Here is a 17710-nt window from a genome sequence, read left to right on the forward strand (position 1 = left end):
ACTTAACTAGCTGTATGACCCTGGGCAAGTCACTTAACCCTCATTGCCTTGCAAAAACAAACAAAAAAACAACATTGCTGTCACTGTGCACAACATTCTCCTGGGTCTGCTCATTTCACTATACATCAGTTCATTTAAGTCTTTCCAGGCCTTTCTGAAATCATCCTGTTTGTCATTTCATATAGCATAATAATATTCCATCACAATCATATACCACAGCTTGTTTAGCCATTCCCCAATTGATGGGCATTCCTATCTTTTCCTATCTCTTTAGACCTTTTTTTTTTTTTTTGTGAGGCAATTAGGGTTAAGTGACTTGGCCAGGGTCACACAGCTAGTAAGCGTCAAGTGTCTGAGGCCAGATTTGAACTCAGGTATTCCTGAATCCAGGGCCGGTGCTCTATCCACTGCACCACCTAGCTGCCCCCAGCTGCCCCTCTTTAGACCTTCTCAAGCAACCTTCAAAAGTTTTATGGGTAAAAAAAAAAAGTTTTATGGGTTAACACCTATCTGAAACCTCAGCATGTGTGTATGGATGTATGTGTGTATATATATGTATATATGCGTGTATGCATGTATATCCCCTTCTAGATCACTGCCTTGTCATGTTGGAGGGGCTTATGTAGCTCAATGAAACTATGAGCTGTGCTGTGAAGGGTTACCCAAGATGGACAGGTCATAGAAGAGAGTTCTGACAAAAGGTGACCTCCAGGAGAAGGAAATGGTAAACCATTCCAGTATCTTTGTCATGAAAACCCTACAGAGAGCATAAAAATGATAAAAGATATGACACAGGAAGATGAGTCCCTCAGGTCAGAAAGTGTCCAACATGGCTACTGGGGAGGAGCAGAGGACAACTACAAGTAGCTCCGGTACTAATGAAGCAGCTGGACCAAAGCCTAAAGGAAGCTCAGCTGTGGATGTGTCTGGTGATGAAAGGAAAGTCTGATGCTGTTAAGATCAATATTGCACAGGAACCTGAAATGTAAGATCTCCGAACCAAGGTAAGCTGGATGTGGTCAAACAGGAGATGGAAAGATTAAACACAAATATCTTGGGCGTTAGTGAACTTAAATGGACAAGGATGGGTGAATTTAATTCAGATGATCACTACATATGTACTGTGGGCAAGAATCCCTTAGAAGAAATGGAGCAGTCATAACAGTCGATAAAAGGGGGCGGCTAGGTGGCGCAGTGGATAGAGCACCAGCCCTGGAGTCAGGAGTACCTGAGTTCAAATCCGGCCTCAGACACTTAACACTTACTAGCTGTGTGACCCTGGGCAAGTCACTTAACCCCAATTGCCTCACTAAAAAAAAAACAAAAAAAACCAGTCAATAAAAGGGTGAGAAAAGCAGTATTAGGGTATAATTTCAAAAATGTCAGAATATCTGTTCAAATCCAAGACAAATCATTCAACATCAGAGTAATACAAGTCTGTGCTCCAACTACTGATGCCAAAGTGGCCAAAGTTGATCAGTTCTCTGAAGATTTACATCTTCTAGAAATAAAACCCCCAAAAGATGTCACATTCATCATAGGAACTAGAATGCTAAAGTAGGAAATCAAAAGATAATTAGGGAAAAAATAAAATAAAATAAAAAGATAATTGGAATAACAGCTAAGTTTGGCTTTGGAGTACAAAAAGAAGCAGGGCAGAAACTAACAGAGTTTTGTCAAAATAATTTACTGGTCACAATATTTTCCACAAGCCAAAAAGGTGAAACATGGACATCACCAGATGGTCAAAATCAAAATCAGATTGATTATGTACTTTGCAGTCAAACGTATAGAAGCTCTACACAGTCATATAAAACCAGACCTGGAGCTGACTGTGACTCAGAGCTTCTTTTTGCAAAAATTCACACTTAAATGGAGGAAAGCAGAGAAAACCATCAGACCATAGAGGTATGACTTAAATAACATCCCTTATGAATATGAAATAGAAGTGATGAATAGATTTAAGGGAGTACATCTGGTAGATGGAGTGCCTGACGAACTATGGACAGAAATTCACAATATCGCACAGGAGGCAGCAACAACAAAAATATTCCAAGGGGAAAAAAGAACAGGAAAGCAAAATGGCTATTTGATGAGGCTTTACAAACAACTGAGGAAAGAAGAAAAGGGAAAGGGAAAGTTATACCCAACTGAATGCAGAAGTCCAGAGACAAGTAAGGAGAGAGAAGAAGGCTTTCTTAAAGGAGCAATGCAAAGAATAAAAGAAAACAATAGAACAGGAAAGACAAAAGCTCTCTTCAAGGAAATTAGATACCAAGAGATAATTTCAGGCAAAAATGATAGGGACTTGGGGGCAGCTAGGTGGCCAGTGGATAGAGCACCAGCCCTGGATTCAGGAGTACCTGAGTTCAAATTTGGCCTCAGACACTTAACACTTACTAGCTCTGTGACCCTGGGCAAGTAGCTTAACCCCAATTGCCTCACTTAAAAAAAAAATGATAGGGACTTAAGAGAAGTAGAAGAGATTAAGAAGATGTGGCAAGGGCAGCTAGGTGGCCCAGTGGATAGAGCACTGGCCCTGGAATCAGGAGTACCTGAGTTCAAATCTGGCCTCAGACACTTAACACTTACTAGCTGTGTGACCCTGGGCAAGTCACTTAACCGCAATTGCCTCACTTAAAAAAAAAAAAGAAGATGTAGCAAGAATATACAGAAGACCTATGCAAAAAAAGATTCTAACATTACCAATAACCACCAGGAAGGTATGGTTACTGACGTACAGTCAGGCATCCTAGAAAATGAAGTCAAGTGGGTCTTTTTTTTTTTTTTTCCAAACAAGAAAGTTGCGAGGATTTATTGTACAGGTGCGCTACACTAAGCCACAACGAACAACCAGTCCGGAATGATAGGAGTCCCACGGCACAAAATCAAGAAGGTTAGGTGGCATGTCCTTTTGTCAAGGAATTGTCAAATGGTGGTCCTTCGTCAGATGGTAGAGCTAGCATAGTGCTTCGTAGGGAGATGAAGTTTCCAGATGATTTCTGCCTTCGAGAATGTCACCAAGGGTCATTCCATCTCTGCTCCTGTGGCCTCAGTGCTCAGCACGGTCTGATTACTTGGACCTCTGCCTCATCTTTCTCCTCTTGCGTTTCAGCCTACGCATTCGCTTCTTCCTCCACTTGGCTCTCATGGCGCAGCGGAAATCGACAAGATGGCGCTAAGAAGAAGAGCCAAGTGGGTCTTAGGAAACATTGTTAACAATAAGATTAGTGAAGGTAATGGAATTTCAGCTGAGCTATTTACAATTCTAAAAGATGATGCCCTTAAAGTGCTGCACTCAATATGCCAGCAAATTTGGAAAACTCTACAGTGGCCACTGGATCAGAAAAGATCAGTTTACATCCCAGTTCTAAAGAAGGGCAATGTCAAGAAACAATTGTACTCATTTCACATGTCAACAAGGTTATGCTTAAGATTCTGCAAGCTAGGGCAGCTAGGTGGCGCAGTGGATAGAGCACCAGCCCTGGAGTCAGGAGTACCTGAGTTCAAATCTGGCCTCAGACACTTAACACTTACTAGCTGTGTGACCCTGGGCAAGTCACTTAACCCTAATTGCCTCACTTAAAAAAAAAATTAAAAAAAAAAAAAGATTCTGCAAGCTAGGCTTCAGCAATGTGTGAACCAAGAATTACCAGAAGAGCAGGTTGGTTTTTAAAGAGGCAGAGGAACTAGAGCCGAAGTTGCTAACATTCACTGAATTACAGAGAAAACAAGAGAATCTAAGAAAAATATCTACTTCTACTTCAGTGACTACACAAAAGCCCTTGACTGTGGGGGTCATAACAAAATGTAACAAGTCCTCAAAGAGATGAGGGTACCAGATCATCTGACTTGTCTCCTGAGGAACCTGTGTGCAGGCCAAGAAGCAGTAGTTAGAATGAAACACGAAACTGATTGGTTTAAGATTGGAAAAGGAGTATAACAGGACTGTATGTTGTCACCTTATTTATTTAACTTACATGCAGATAGTGGATAATCTCAAATATGCAGATCATACCAATCCTAATGGTAGAAAGTGAAGAATTAAGAAGTTTCTTGGTGAGGGTGAAAGAGCTTGAAGAATAACATTAAAAACATACACATAGGAGACAGCTAGGTGGCACAGTGGATAAAGCACTGGCCCTGGATTCAGGAGGACCTGAGTTCAAATCTGGGCTCAGACACTTGGCACTTACTAGCTGTGTGACCCTGGACAAGTCACTTAACCCCCATTGCCCTGCAAAAAAAGAAAAAAAAAAGCACATAGGAGACAGCTAGGTGGCACAGTGGATAAAGCACTGGCCCTGGATTCAGGAGGACCTGAGTTCAAATCTGGGCTCAGACACTTGACACTTACTAGCTGTGTGACCCCAGGCAAGTCACTTAGTCCTCATTGCCTCACCAAAAAGAAAAAAAAAAAAACCCCACCATACACATACACCTTAGATTCATGGCAAAAGGTCCCATCACTTCCTGGCAAATAGAGGGAGAAGAAAGCAAAGCAGGGTCAGAGTTTATATTCTTGGCCTCAAAGATCATTGCACATGGTGACTGCATCCATGAAATTAAAATTAGCTTGCTTCTTGGAAGGAAAGCTCTGGCAAATCTAGACAGCATACTTAAAAGCAGGGACATCACCTTGCCCACAAAGGTCTGTATAGCCAAAGCTATGGTTTTTCCAGTAGCAAAGTACAGTTGTGAGAGTTAGACTGTAAGGAAAGCTGAGAGCTGCAGAATCAACACTTTCAAATTATGCTGCTGGAGAAGATTTCTGAGAGTCCTTGGACAACAAGGAGATCAAATCAGTCAATATATATATATATATATTTTTTTTGCAGGGCAATGGGGGTTAAGTGACTTGCCCAGGGTCACACAGCTAGTAAGCATCAAGTGTCTGAGGCCCAATTTGAACTCAGGTCCTCCTGAATCCAGGGCCGGTGCTCTATCCACTGCGCCACCTAGCTGCCCCAGTCAATACTTTTAAAAATTAACTCCTACTGTTCACTGGAAGGTCAAATACTGAAGCTGAAGCTTAAATACTTTGGCCACATAATGAGAAGACAGGACTCTTTGGAAAAGACCCCGATGTTGGGAAAGATTGAAGGCAAAAGGAAAAGGGGAGGGCAGAGGACAAGATGGATAGATGGTGTCATGGAAGCATGAACATGAGCTCGGACAGCGTTCAGGAGATAGTACAGGATTTGCAGATAGTGCAAGGCCTGTTATGCTATGGTTCATGGCGTCACAAAGAGTCAGACACAACTGAACTACTGTATGACGAAAATATGTATGTATGTATGTATGTATGTATGTATGTATGTATGTATGTATGTGTCACTTTAATCTATTTTATGGCTTACAAAATGCATTAATTCACTATTTCATTTAATGAAATAGGGAGCATGAATATCTCCAATTTACAGATGAAGAATAAGAGCTTCAAAAAAGCAAGTGATAGGATCAATGTTCCCCAGGAAGCTAGTGGCAGAGCTAGAACTAAAACCCAGATCTTCTGCCCCCTAGTTTAGTGCTCTTTCCATTTTACCACATTGAGTTCAAGCCTGAGAGAACCTGACCTATAATAAGAGGTGTCTAGGATCCCTTTTCTCCCATTCTTTGGCATATTAAGACCCTACTCTGGCACTTGGGGGCAAATTATTCAAAGTATAGATTTAAACTAACATCTTAGATTTCTGCAAAAGAGGAATATGAAGTGGATATGAGACAGCTATTTTATTTCTATACGCAAAAGATATGGTAAACGGGGCAGCTAGGTGGCACAGTGGATAGAGCACTGGCCCTGGAGTCAGAAGAACCTGAGTTCAAATCCAGTCTCAGACACTTAACACTAACTAGCTGTGTGACCCTGGGCAAGTCACTTAACCTCAATTGTCTCACTAAAAAACAAACAAACAAACAAAAATGAAACAAAAGATATGGTAAGCATGGGGCAGCTAGGTGGCACAGTGGATAGAGCACCGGCCCTGGAGTCAGGAGTACCTGAGTTCAAATCCAGCCTCAGACACTTAACACTTACTAGCTGTGTGACCTTGGGCAAGTCACTTAACCCCAATTGTCTCACTAAAAAAAAATTTTAATTAAATTAAATTTAAAAAAATGTTTGTATATCTCTGCATGCAAATGGCCACAAGTGGCACAGAGTCACCTGCTTACAAGCTGCTACAACCTGTAAAGGAACCAAGACGATCATCCCTTGTTGCTCTGCAAAGGAGAAATATTTCCATGCTAAAAAAGATAGTTTTAAAATTTCATGTAAAATTTTGTTATTAATAAAATGGAACAGACTAGACTACTTTAGTTGGGAGTGAATTCCCTGGGAATGGAGGTCTTCCAATAGATAAAGGATAACCACTTGGAAGGGATGTTGTAGAGAAGATACCTATTCAAGCATGATTTGGACAGATGAAAGACTTCTGTGTTCTCTTCTGTAACTCGTGTCATGATTGCTCCTGACATAGGTATAAATTTAAAGGAGGGAAACATGGGAAGAAGTCTCTCTGACTCATATTACCATGTAATTTTTTTTTTTTTGCGGGGCAATGAAGGTTAAGTGACTTGTTCAGGGTCACACAGCTAGCAAGTGCCAAGTGTCTGAGGCTAGATTTGAACTCAGGTCCTCCTGCATCCAGGGCTGATGCTTTATCCACTACACCACCTAGCTGCCCCTTGCCATGTAAATTTTTAAAAACCCTAAGAATAAAAATATCTGGTTTGTACATTTTACATGCACTTGTGTGCACAAATACACACACACACACACACACACACACACACACACACCCCACATTTTTGTTTCTGCCCTCATTGGGAATGTCTGTATCTGGCTAGTTCTCTTCTCTCAAGAAGAACCTTCAGTTCCCCTGCAAGTACTCAGGCTAACAAAACATTGAATATTGTGCAAGTTTTGCCCATGCAACAAAAACACATAAAGGGCTTGTATACAAATCAACCTCTCCTGTTTTCCATGGGGAAAGAACTCTAGAATGTAAGAAAATCCACCTTTTCCCATCCCCCACCTTCCTGGACTACATGGTTTCCAATCTCCTTGATTCACTGTGGGTCCCTGCTATGCCAATCTCTCTTCCTCTGCCCCAACTCCCTGATGTGTGGCTTTTCCTATAAGTTCTGTATCCCATGAATCTCTCTTGTTAAAGATCTGTCATTCTCTTGTTTTATCTCTAAGCAGGAGCCAGAGCAGAAAGGGGTAGAGCCATGATGTGGTGGAACAAATCCAGGCTTTGCGTTTCATTAATATTGTAAGTCAAGTAGTGTATGCAAGGACTGGAAGTGGGAGCCTCAGCTATAGCAACCCTGAATTCTTTCATCTTTCAGGGACACTCCAACCTGGGTAGTACTCTAAGTCTGAGAGAGAGATGTAGACATCCCTAAAGTAGGGGTAGTATCTTAAATAAGGAGGACTAATTAGGTCACTGTGGAGGCAGGGTTAACTAAAGTAGAAGGGCTCACCTCGACAATGATCTTAAAGGTTTCATCCTTTGGGTAGAGGATAGGACTCTAGGGTAGTTTCTAGGGAAGGTGAAAGCTCACTAAAGGAGGAAAAAGAATTTTTGGAAAATTGTTTATGAGTTTTGGTAAGAGTTCTTTCTTTGCATTTTTTTGTTAGCCTGTCCTATATTTGACTTACAGTTTGCCTGAGTGCTTGCAAGGGAACTGAGGGCTTTTTAACTTTTTCTGTAGAAATCTTAACATCAATTATATTCTTCTTTTCTTTTTCTTTCTTTTTTTTTTTTGTGGGGCAATGAGGGTTAAGTGACTTGCCCAGGGTCACACAGCTAGTAAGTATCAAATGTCTGAGGCCAGATTTGAATTCAGGTACTCCTGAATCCAGGGCTGGCGCTTTATCCACTATGCCACCTAGCTGCCCCAACATCAATTATATTCTTATATTCCCAGAGGGAAAGAGGAAATACTATCTCTTTGTTAGATGTTGGGTGTCTTCAAGTATTTGAAGGGCTATCATGAAAAGGGGATTAGGCTTATGCTTCCTGGCTCTAGTGGGAAGCAATGGGGCCAGGGAGTAGGGGAAGTTATAGATAGGAAGATTTTGTTCAGTTTTCCCATCTATAGAATAGGAATATACTACCTTCCTCCCACAGTTGTTGTGATACTTATGGAAACCAATGAGCTCTTGTTTATTTGTATCTTATGCATTTATCAGATTCTACCATGAAATCATATACATATATACATATGTACATACACACATACATGTGTGTGTATAAATATACATATATGTATGTATTGTGTGTCTTTATCTGCTACACCCCCCCTGGACTCTGTGGGCAGAGAACCCATGACTTTGTATCTTCCCAGTGTCAAACATAGGCTCATAAACAGAATAGATACTCAGTAAGTATATGCTAAATCAATATTGAAATGAAGTACTTTAGGTAGGGAGAAAGGTCAGGGATAGAAGTACCAATAGCTCTGAGTATAATCTGTTTTGAGTTACTGTTAAAGACATAAAAGTGGATGAAATTGCCAAGGAAGAATGTACAAAGAGAACAAAAGAGGACCAAGGACAGAGACTTTGGGAAATGCCTAAGTGTAGGAGATAGTAGGAGAGAAACCTGCAGAGGAGCAACTCTGTAATCTATTTTTCATGTATTAATAGTATCCTATATGGGGGCAGTTAGGTAGCACAGTGGATAGAGCACTGGCCCTGGAGTCAGGAGAACCTGAGTTCAAATCTGGCCTCAGACATGACACTTACTAGCTGTGTGATCCTGGGCAAGTCACTTAACCCCAATTGCCTTGACAAAAAAAAAATAGTATCCTATATGTATCTTTTCTCCTTACTAGACTATAAGCTCCACAAGGGTAGAGATTGTCTTATATAAACATGGTTTCTCTCCCAGGACATGACATAAGAAATGACACTCAGTGCCTAACAGATGTTGTTTCAATGAATGGGCCAGGAAAGGATCCGATAGAGGCATTAAGTTTGAAAATTATGGTAAACTGAGAGACAGGGTTCTGAGCATGATCAATTTATTAGGCTAGCAGCAATCAATAAATTGGGTCAATGACCTCTCTCAATGACCAAAGACCAAGAGGTAGAACTTACTAGTCTTCATATAGTTTGGGGAAGTACAAGAGAGCAAAGAACAGAGTTGGGTAGGTGGAGAAAACTATGTGATTAGTTACAGAGTAGATAGCACGATGGAGACGGGGACATCAAAATTGGTTGAAAATTGGGAATGAGGGGCTAGCAACAACCCCTTCCTTCCCTTCTGTGACTAAGAAATGTTCATCTTTTGAGTCTACCTGCAAGGTTAGAGATAGTGGACCAAACTTCTTTGGATAACAGACCAAACATCTTTGAAGTATAGTTTGGTGTATAAAGATACTAGATGAGACTCTCTGGTGTCTACCTGCCTCCTTCAAGGGTAACAGATTTCCATATTACAATAAAACAAGATTAACAAGAGAACTAGATATCCAAATTAATTCATTATAGGACACCGGAATTCCTGAACTAAGTTCAGAGACAAAGAATCATGCCTTAGGCAGCTACAGGACAAAATCAATTAATTGTAAATAGAGTCAATTTAAAAAAGACCCAGAATCAATCTATTTGATTCAGAGGGGTAGGAGAAGAACCAGTAGAGAGTAATTTTCAAGGTGGGGGCATTCAGAACCTCTGACCCTTCCTCAAAAGAAGGATTTAGCAGGGAAGAGTCTTTTTTGGGGGGGAGGGGGCAAGGAAGAGTCTTACAGGTTGTTCATCGAGTCCTAAGAAAATAAATATCCAAAATTTATAAGATTCAGGGCTAAAAGGGGATTTAGAAATCATCTTATCTAATTCCCTCATTTTACAGTTAGGGAAACTGAGGTCCAAAGACTTCAAGGACAAGATAGACTTGTCCAAGTTCTCACAGGTAATAAATTGACAGAACTGAAATTAGAGCTACGATTCTCAGTTCCAGTGCCAGTACTCCATTCACTGTATAATGAGTTCATGCTGGAGAAAAGAATATAGGTTGTTATCTACCCAGTGTCCTCACCTTCAAACATGGCTAATGCTAGTGATGACCAGGTAAATGGAAAGCTGGGGACATTGCTGTGGCGACATCTTCTTCATCTTGGATGGTAAACTCTACCTGAGGGTTAGCATTTCACTCCCTTGATATGAACACACATATAGACCTCTGTGGTTTTGCCCTTAATGACTACTGTCTTCCCCACCAAAATGACCTTTTATCTACTTTGCCTTTTGTATACAACACTTATATGCATTGTGCCTGTTGTCTCCTACAAGTGTATACTCCCGAAAAGCAACGACTATTTTGCTTTTGACTATGTATCCCCAATGTCTAGCACAGGGCCTGTTTGCACATAAAAGGCACTTAGTAAGTGCTTGTGGATCCATTGATCAGTTTCTTTCAGCAGCCTTCTAGCCTTGGTTGGCAATCTTTGGGGCTCTTTATGCCAAGACTATCCCACAATCATAATGATCAACTGTGAATGACTTAGCTATTCTGATTAATACAATAATACAAGACAGTTCCAAAGGATTCATGATAAAAATGTTATCCACCTCCAGAGAAAGAATTGATGGAGTTTGAATGCAGATCGAAGCATAATTTTTTTCACTCTCTTTATTTTTCTTTTCTTTTCTTTTTGCAACATGTCTAACATGGAAATATCTTTTGCATGATTTCACATGTATAATTGATATCACATTTCTTGCTTTCACAATGGGTAGGGAAGGGGTGGGAGGAATAAAGAGAATTCAGAACTCAAAATTTAAAAATAAATAATATTAAAAATAAATAAATAGTAATGGGGGCAGCTAGGTGGCGCAGTGGATAGAGCACTGGCCCTGGAGTCAAGAGGACCTAAGTTCAAATCCAGCCTCAGACATTTGATACTTACTAGCTGTGTGACCCTGGGCAAGTCACTTAACCTTCACTGCCCTGCAAAAAAAAAAAAAGAAAGAAAAAAACTAATTAATTGGTGTTATACAAATGAGTATTCCAACTTGGCATCAGTTATGTTTGTTCTGGAGCTATAGGAAAAGGTAATAACAAATGCTCACACCCAGGCTGCAAAGCACTCAACATCCATCAAATTGTTCACCCTTAAAGTTAGTTAGGTTCGAGGGAAAAAGGATCCAATCTGGGTCTAATGTATCCCAACTCTACTACTTACTACCTGGGTAATCAGGCAAGTCACTTCACATCTGTTCCCTCATCTATACAATGAGGTAGTTGGACTAGATGACATCAGAGATCTCTTCCAGGTCTAGATTTATGATCCTTTGCCATTTTATCCTGTGAATTTGGGATAGACTTCTGGGTTTAAGTGGCAACTCCTTCAGGAAGATGTCTCTGAGCAGCCTAGCCTGTATGATTCCTTCATCTTCTGATATTTTTGTCTATACCACCTAGCTGCCACTGCTGCCACTGCTGCCACTGCTGTCACTGCTGTCACTGCTGCCACTGCTGCCACTGCTGCCACTCTTAGATGGGGGTGGAGTAGGTAGTAACTATTTTAAGTTTGAATCCACTCTCCTTAGGGATGGGGGCGGGGCGGTGTACAAAGGTGAGTTCCTCAGTTTAGATGGGATTGTTTTTCCATTTCAATCCTTGCTATGCCTTCTTAGGGTAATATAGTAAAGCTTTTACAAGGGAAATATTTACTTCAAAAGAAAATCACAAAATATACAAACTTAGACCCTCCAACATATGGGAGGCATAATTCCCCTACCCTTCCCATGCCACTTCCCATACCCCTCCCATACCCCTCCTGTACCACCTCAGTCCGTGTGGAAGAGAAGGGGCATAAGGTTCTTAGTTTAGGTTAGTTTCATAAAGCACAGTCCCAGTTCTGAGTCCAAAACCCACCCTGGGGCTTGAGTCCCAGACCCTGTGACTTCTCGGGGCTTCCATGCTGGCCTGCAATTCTGACTCCAAGGTTGCCATGGCTTAAGCCACCTGTCCATGAGGATCACCTCCAGTACCTGAAACTGAGGAGGATGAACAACACAGAACAGAAACACCCCCCCCCCCCCACCCAGGCCCATTTCTTGGAGCCAGAATAAAAGAGAAAGAGCAGAGGGAGGCCAACTTCCATTGCCCTCTCTCTAGGGTTCAGTTCTTAGTAACCTCGTGGGGCAAAGCAGCTGGGAACATGGCCTAAAAGATGGGAGGAAAAGGATGATTACTTTGGTGGCACTGCTTTGAAAGCCAAACTCCACATAAAATAAACTAAGCATGCTCAAAGGCCAGGCTTTATCAGCAAATATTATTTTGTAAAACCTAATTGATATGAATTGGTTAATCAATTTTGGAGAAACAGCAACTGTTTGAATGATATTATAGGGTACAAAGCAGATAGGGACTCATAAAGAATAGCACTAGACAACCCCATGCAGTCATACTCCTAGAGCCCCAAGGGAAGAAGTAGTTGAACCCTGGGCAGCTGACCTACCAATGTAAATTAGGAGGGGGAGACCAGAGCTGGTGTTACACAAAGAAACTGGAATATTAGCTCTTATGACACTCCAACTCCCCCTCTTTGTACATTTGCACAACTTATTCCCCATTCCTGGAGTGGACTCTGTCTTTATCCCTATCCTTTAGAATCTTTATTTTCCCTTCAAGGCTTTCGCCATGAGGTTTTCTTTAATTAATCGATAAATAAATATTTATTAAGCACCTACTACAGGCACTTGCTTGACTGGACATACGAGTACAAAGAATGAAAGTCTCTGCATACATCTTGTACCCACCCAGTAAAATGTAAGTACAAAGAGGGCAGAGATTTGTTTTTGTCTTTGCATATCTGTTGTGTAACAGTTAAAATGAAGGAAAACCAAGGCACAAAATATTGAGTATATAAGCTATGAATTTACCAATTAATAGGGTCTCAGTTTCCCCAGCAAAGCAAAGACCCTAAATGAGGAGGGGGGGGTGATTGAATTGCTCGAGTTCTTAAGGGGGTGGGGAAGGAAGGAGGAAGAGAATTTGGAACACAAAGTTTTAAAAATCGATGTGAACATTTGTTTATACATGTGACTTAGGGAAAATTCTAAATAAATAAACAAGTGATGAGGGTGACTCTCTTTTATAGTTTTAGAGAGTACAGAAAATAAGAAGGCTAGCATCATAGATGGAAGAAAATATGATTGGATGGAAATTGGGAATGAGGGCTAGCAACAACACCCTCCTTTCTTCCTGTGACTAATGTTCATTGTTTTTTGTCCAGCCGCTTCTGCAAGGACAGAGATAGCAAACCAGACTTCTTTGGATAATAAACCAGACATACTTGAAGGATAGCTTGGTGGTATAAAGATACCAGACCAGACTCCATGGTGTCCACAGCCTTTACGGGTAACAAATTTCCTCAGTTGCAAGAATAAGACAGTGATTAACAAGACAGCTGGATTTCTAAACTTAACTCATTACAAGCCAGTTAAATTTCTGAATCGAGTTTAGAGACAAAGAATCATGACTTAGGCAGTTACAGGACAAAATCAATTAACTGTAACTGTAAACAGGACTGATTTTTAAAAAAAAAAGACACAAAATCAATCTGGTTATTTCAGTTGAATTGAATTCTATTGAAATGGGAGGAAAGGGAACAAGCATTTATTGATCATGAGGCTGCCTGAAGAGAGCTTTGAATACAGTTGTTTATTCCTGGTGCTACAGTATTCTGAGGAGTCAGGGAATACGGGATGGTAGAAAGAACCCTGCACTATTCTGTCAGAAGACAGAAGTTTAAGTGTATGAAGATTGGGGACTGGGGACAGCTAGGTGGTACAGTGGATAAAACACCAGCCCTGGATTCAGGAGGACCTGAGTTCAAATCTGGCCTCAGACATTTAACACTTACTAGCTGTGTGACCCTGGGCAAGTCATTTAACCCCAATAGCCTCACCAAAAAAAAGTTTTTTTTAAAAGAAAAAAGAAACACCTTCTTCCCAGAACAAAAGGAAGGCAAAAGTTTTAATAGAGGATAGATGGGGTGACTACTTGACAGTGGAAAGTTCCTTTAGGGCGTGGGGTGGGGGAAGATTCCTGAGAGTCAGGGGTTTTTTGTTTTTTTGAATGATAGTCCTGACCTCTGGAGTTCTCTCTTGTCTCCTAGCTCAGGTAAGTAGCCACACCTAACTGACTTTCCCAGCTATAGAATTTTATCTCCCCTTACTTTTTAGGTGTGTCAGTCCTGATATCTAGTTGGCCAGTTTAAACTTTAATTGTCCCTTGACACTTTGATATGTCTGTCCTGTTAAGTGGTGATCCTAAACTCCATGCCACTCCCCAAACTAGAATGAATACAAAACCTGAAACTTGTTCCCTCCAGCTAGCTTTTCATTTCTATTGCTTGTAATCACCTGGGGCAGCTCCCTGGGAGAGAAAGTCTGGTGGACTCTCCACAGGGACATTTAGCAGCAACATACAAACAGGCCCAGTGAGTGTCCCCCCCATCCCCCCAGGGCAATGAGGGTTAAGTGACTTGCCCAGGGTCACACAGGTATAACAGTCAAGTGTCTGAAGTTGGATTTGAACTCAGGTCCCCGTAAATTGAAGGCCGGTACTTTACCACTGTACCACCTAGCTACCCGCAGGCCTAGGCAGTTTTATGTGATTATCTAAGGAGACTCAAGCAGTTACAGAGTCAGGATTTGAACCCAAGTCTCTGATCCTAAATGCAGCTTTCTTTCCACTCCACTATGCTGCTTATGGTGCTTATCTGTAAAATGGAGATAATAAGATTTATGCTACATAATAATATAAGTAGAGAGCTATAGAAATGATATCTGTTTCTTATTATTTTGGGGGGGGGTGAAGCAATTGGGGTTAAGTGACTTGCCCAAGATCACACAACTAGTAAGCGTCAAATGTCTAAGGCTGGATTTGAATTCAGGTCTTCCTGAATCCAGGGCAGGTGCTCTATCCACTGTGCCACCTAGCTGCTCCATTCTTCTTCTTATTGTTGTTACTATTATCAATGACTGGGGCTAGAAGCTCCGGGTAACCAGGTGGAGCAGTAGATAGAGTCTGGCCTGAAGACTCATCTTCCTGAGTTGAAATCTAGCCTTAGACACTTACTAGCTGTGTGATCCTGGGCAAGTCACTTGACCCTGTTTGCCTCAGTTTCCTCATCGGTAAAATGAACTAGAGAAAGAAGTGGCAAAGCACCCCATTATCTCTGCCCAGAAACCCCCAAATAGAGTCAGGAATTGTTGAACATGACTGAACAAGCAAACAAGCAAGAAACCCTCCCTTGATATAGTAAAGATGACCCAGAACCGTTCCTCTATCAGCAGCTCCTTATTTTCCTGGACCAAATTCTGGGCATAGAGTCCAACACATTGATATCATGTGGACATGTATCCAGGTTGGCCCCATCAGTTCTCTTTCCCTTCCTTCCTTCCTTGCCTCTCTTCACCCGATGTTTAAAAATACATTTTCAGCCTCCTGGCAAATTTTTCACTCCCCACCCAAATGCCACTTCCCAGCTCTCACTCCTTGTCAGACAGGCTAGCAGCTGAGCCGATGATGTCAGGAGGACCAGCTGAGCTTCAGGGCCTCCTCCACGTGAGTCATTCCAAAAGGGCCCACCGGGCTCTGGAGGTCAAGCAGGCCTGAGATACCCAGAGGAGTAGGGCCTTGTCCTGCCCAAATCAAGGCAAGGAAGAGACAGACAGACAGACAGGGATTAGGAAAGGCCCCGGGCTAACTCAGTGTAGCTCTTATTCTGTTTCCTGAGTTCACACCTCGACAGAATCTGTGGCACCCTTAGTTTGCAAATATGTTTTTGTCAGCTTTCATGGGTGACTGCGCAACATCAGGGCTGGAAAGGAGCCTTAGAACAACAGAATATACAATGTCAGAGCTGGCAGGGGGTATAAAACTCCTATAATATAAGAGGCTTTGGCAACCATTTTGCAGATTAGGTACCTGGGGGGGGGGCCCAGGGAGAACTGACCTGCCTTAGGGTTACCCAGGTATTCTAGCAGGGGCAGGACAACTGATTCAAAACACCTGATTCACTCAAAGGGAAGGAAGGATTGGAACAAGCATTTATTAAGTGCCTACTGTATACTATGTAAAGCTTTTTTTTTTTTTTTTAAATTTATTTTTTGCCAGGCAATGAGGGTTAAGTGACTCACCCAGGGTCACACAGCTAGTAAGCGTCAAGTGTCTGAAGCCAGATTTGAACTCAGGTCCTCCTGAATCCAGGGCTGGTGCTTTATCCTCTGTGCCACCTAGCTGCCCCTAACCCTGTATAATTTTTTTTTTTTTTTAGTGAGGCAATTGGGGTTAAGTGACTTGCCCAGGGTCACACAGCTAGTAAGTGTTAAGTGTCTGAGGCCGGATTTGAACTCAGGTACTCCTGACTCCAGGGCCAGTGCTCTATCCACTGTGCCACCTAGCTGCCCCTTTTTGTTTTTGTTTTTTCCCTGTATAATTTTTACAAATATTATCTCATCTGATCCTCACAACAACCTTGGGAGGTAGGTGTTGTTATTATCTCCATTTTACAGTTGAGGAAACTGAGGCAAATAGAGATTAAGTGTCTTGCCCAGCTAGGGTCAAATTTAAACTCAGGTCTTCCTCACTCCATGCCCAATGCTCTGGCCTCTGTGCCCCCTAGCTGCTAAACACTTAAAAAAAATACCTCATATTGGACAGCTAGGTGGCACAGTGGATAAAGCACCAGCCCTGGATTCAGAAGGACCTGAGTTCAAATCTGGCTTCAGACACTTGACGCTTACTAGCTGTGTGACCCAGGGTGAGTCACTTATCCTCATTGCTACACACACACACATACACACACACAGAGAAAAAAATACCTCATATTATCTTTGACTTTTGCAAATATTATCTCATATCTTTGATCCTCATCCCCATTTTATAGCTAAGGAAACTGAGGGAAAGAGAGGCTAAGTCTTTTGCCCAGGGTCACAGTTAATATCTGAGGAAACACCACCTAGCCTAACTGCCCCTAAAGCCCAACTCGTGCTAGACTGCAGTTTAACAGCATGTTGTTGGCTAGAAATTAGGTTATTTTATTACATATAATAATATTAGTCCAAGGGGCAGCTAGCTGGTGCAGTGGATAAAGCACTGGCCCTGAATTCAGGAGGAACTGAGTTCAAATCTGGCCTCAGACACTTGGCAGTTACAAGCTCTGTGACCCTAGGCAAGTCACTTAACTCCCATTGCCCCACACAAAAAAATTAATAATAATAATAATATTAGTCTAGAGGAGATTGAATAGGAGAATGAGAATATAGTAACAATGATTGACAGAAGCCCACAGACTCATAAAGAACTAATATTTAAATAACGTTTTGTTTTTTGTTTTTGTTTTGTGGGACAATGAGGGTTAAGTGACTTGCCCAAGGTCACACAGCTAGTAAGTATCAAGTGTCTGAGGCTGGATTTGAACCCAGGTCCTCCTGAATTCAGGGCCAGTGCTTTATCCACTGCGCCACCTAGCTGCCCTAAATAACATTTTAAGGTGCAAAAAGCACTTTACATATATCACAGGTTCGGTAGTAAGGTAACAACATAAGTAAGGAATAAGGGAAATAGTAGGATCAGGAGACAGAAAACCTGGGTTCTAGCCCCAGTGGTACCACTTGAGTAACTGTTGCCTTAGGTAAGCATCTGCTGTTCTTTCATTTCATAGACTAAAACATTAATAC

At 41.6% G+C, this 17710-nt stretch overlaps 1 pseudogene; it reads left to right on the forward strand.

Moving 5' to 3' along the window:
• The first annotated feature begins 774 nt into the window (after window positions 1-774).
• Window positions 775-15644, forward strand: LOC122738745 (annotated as a pseudogene).
• Window positions 15645-17710: the final 2066 nt, after the last annotated feature.

Source organism: Dromiciops gliroides, chromosome 2, assembly GCF_019393635.1.
Source record: "Dromiciops gliroides isolate mDroGli1 chromosome 2, mDroGli1.pri, whole genome shotgun sequence".
NCBI classification, from domain to species: Eukaryota; Metazoa; Chordata; class Mammalia; order Microbiotheria; family Microbiotheriidae; genus Dromiciops; species Dromiciops gliroides.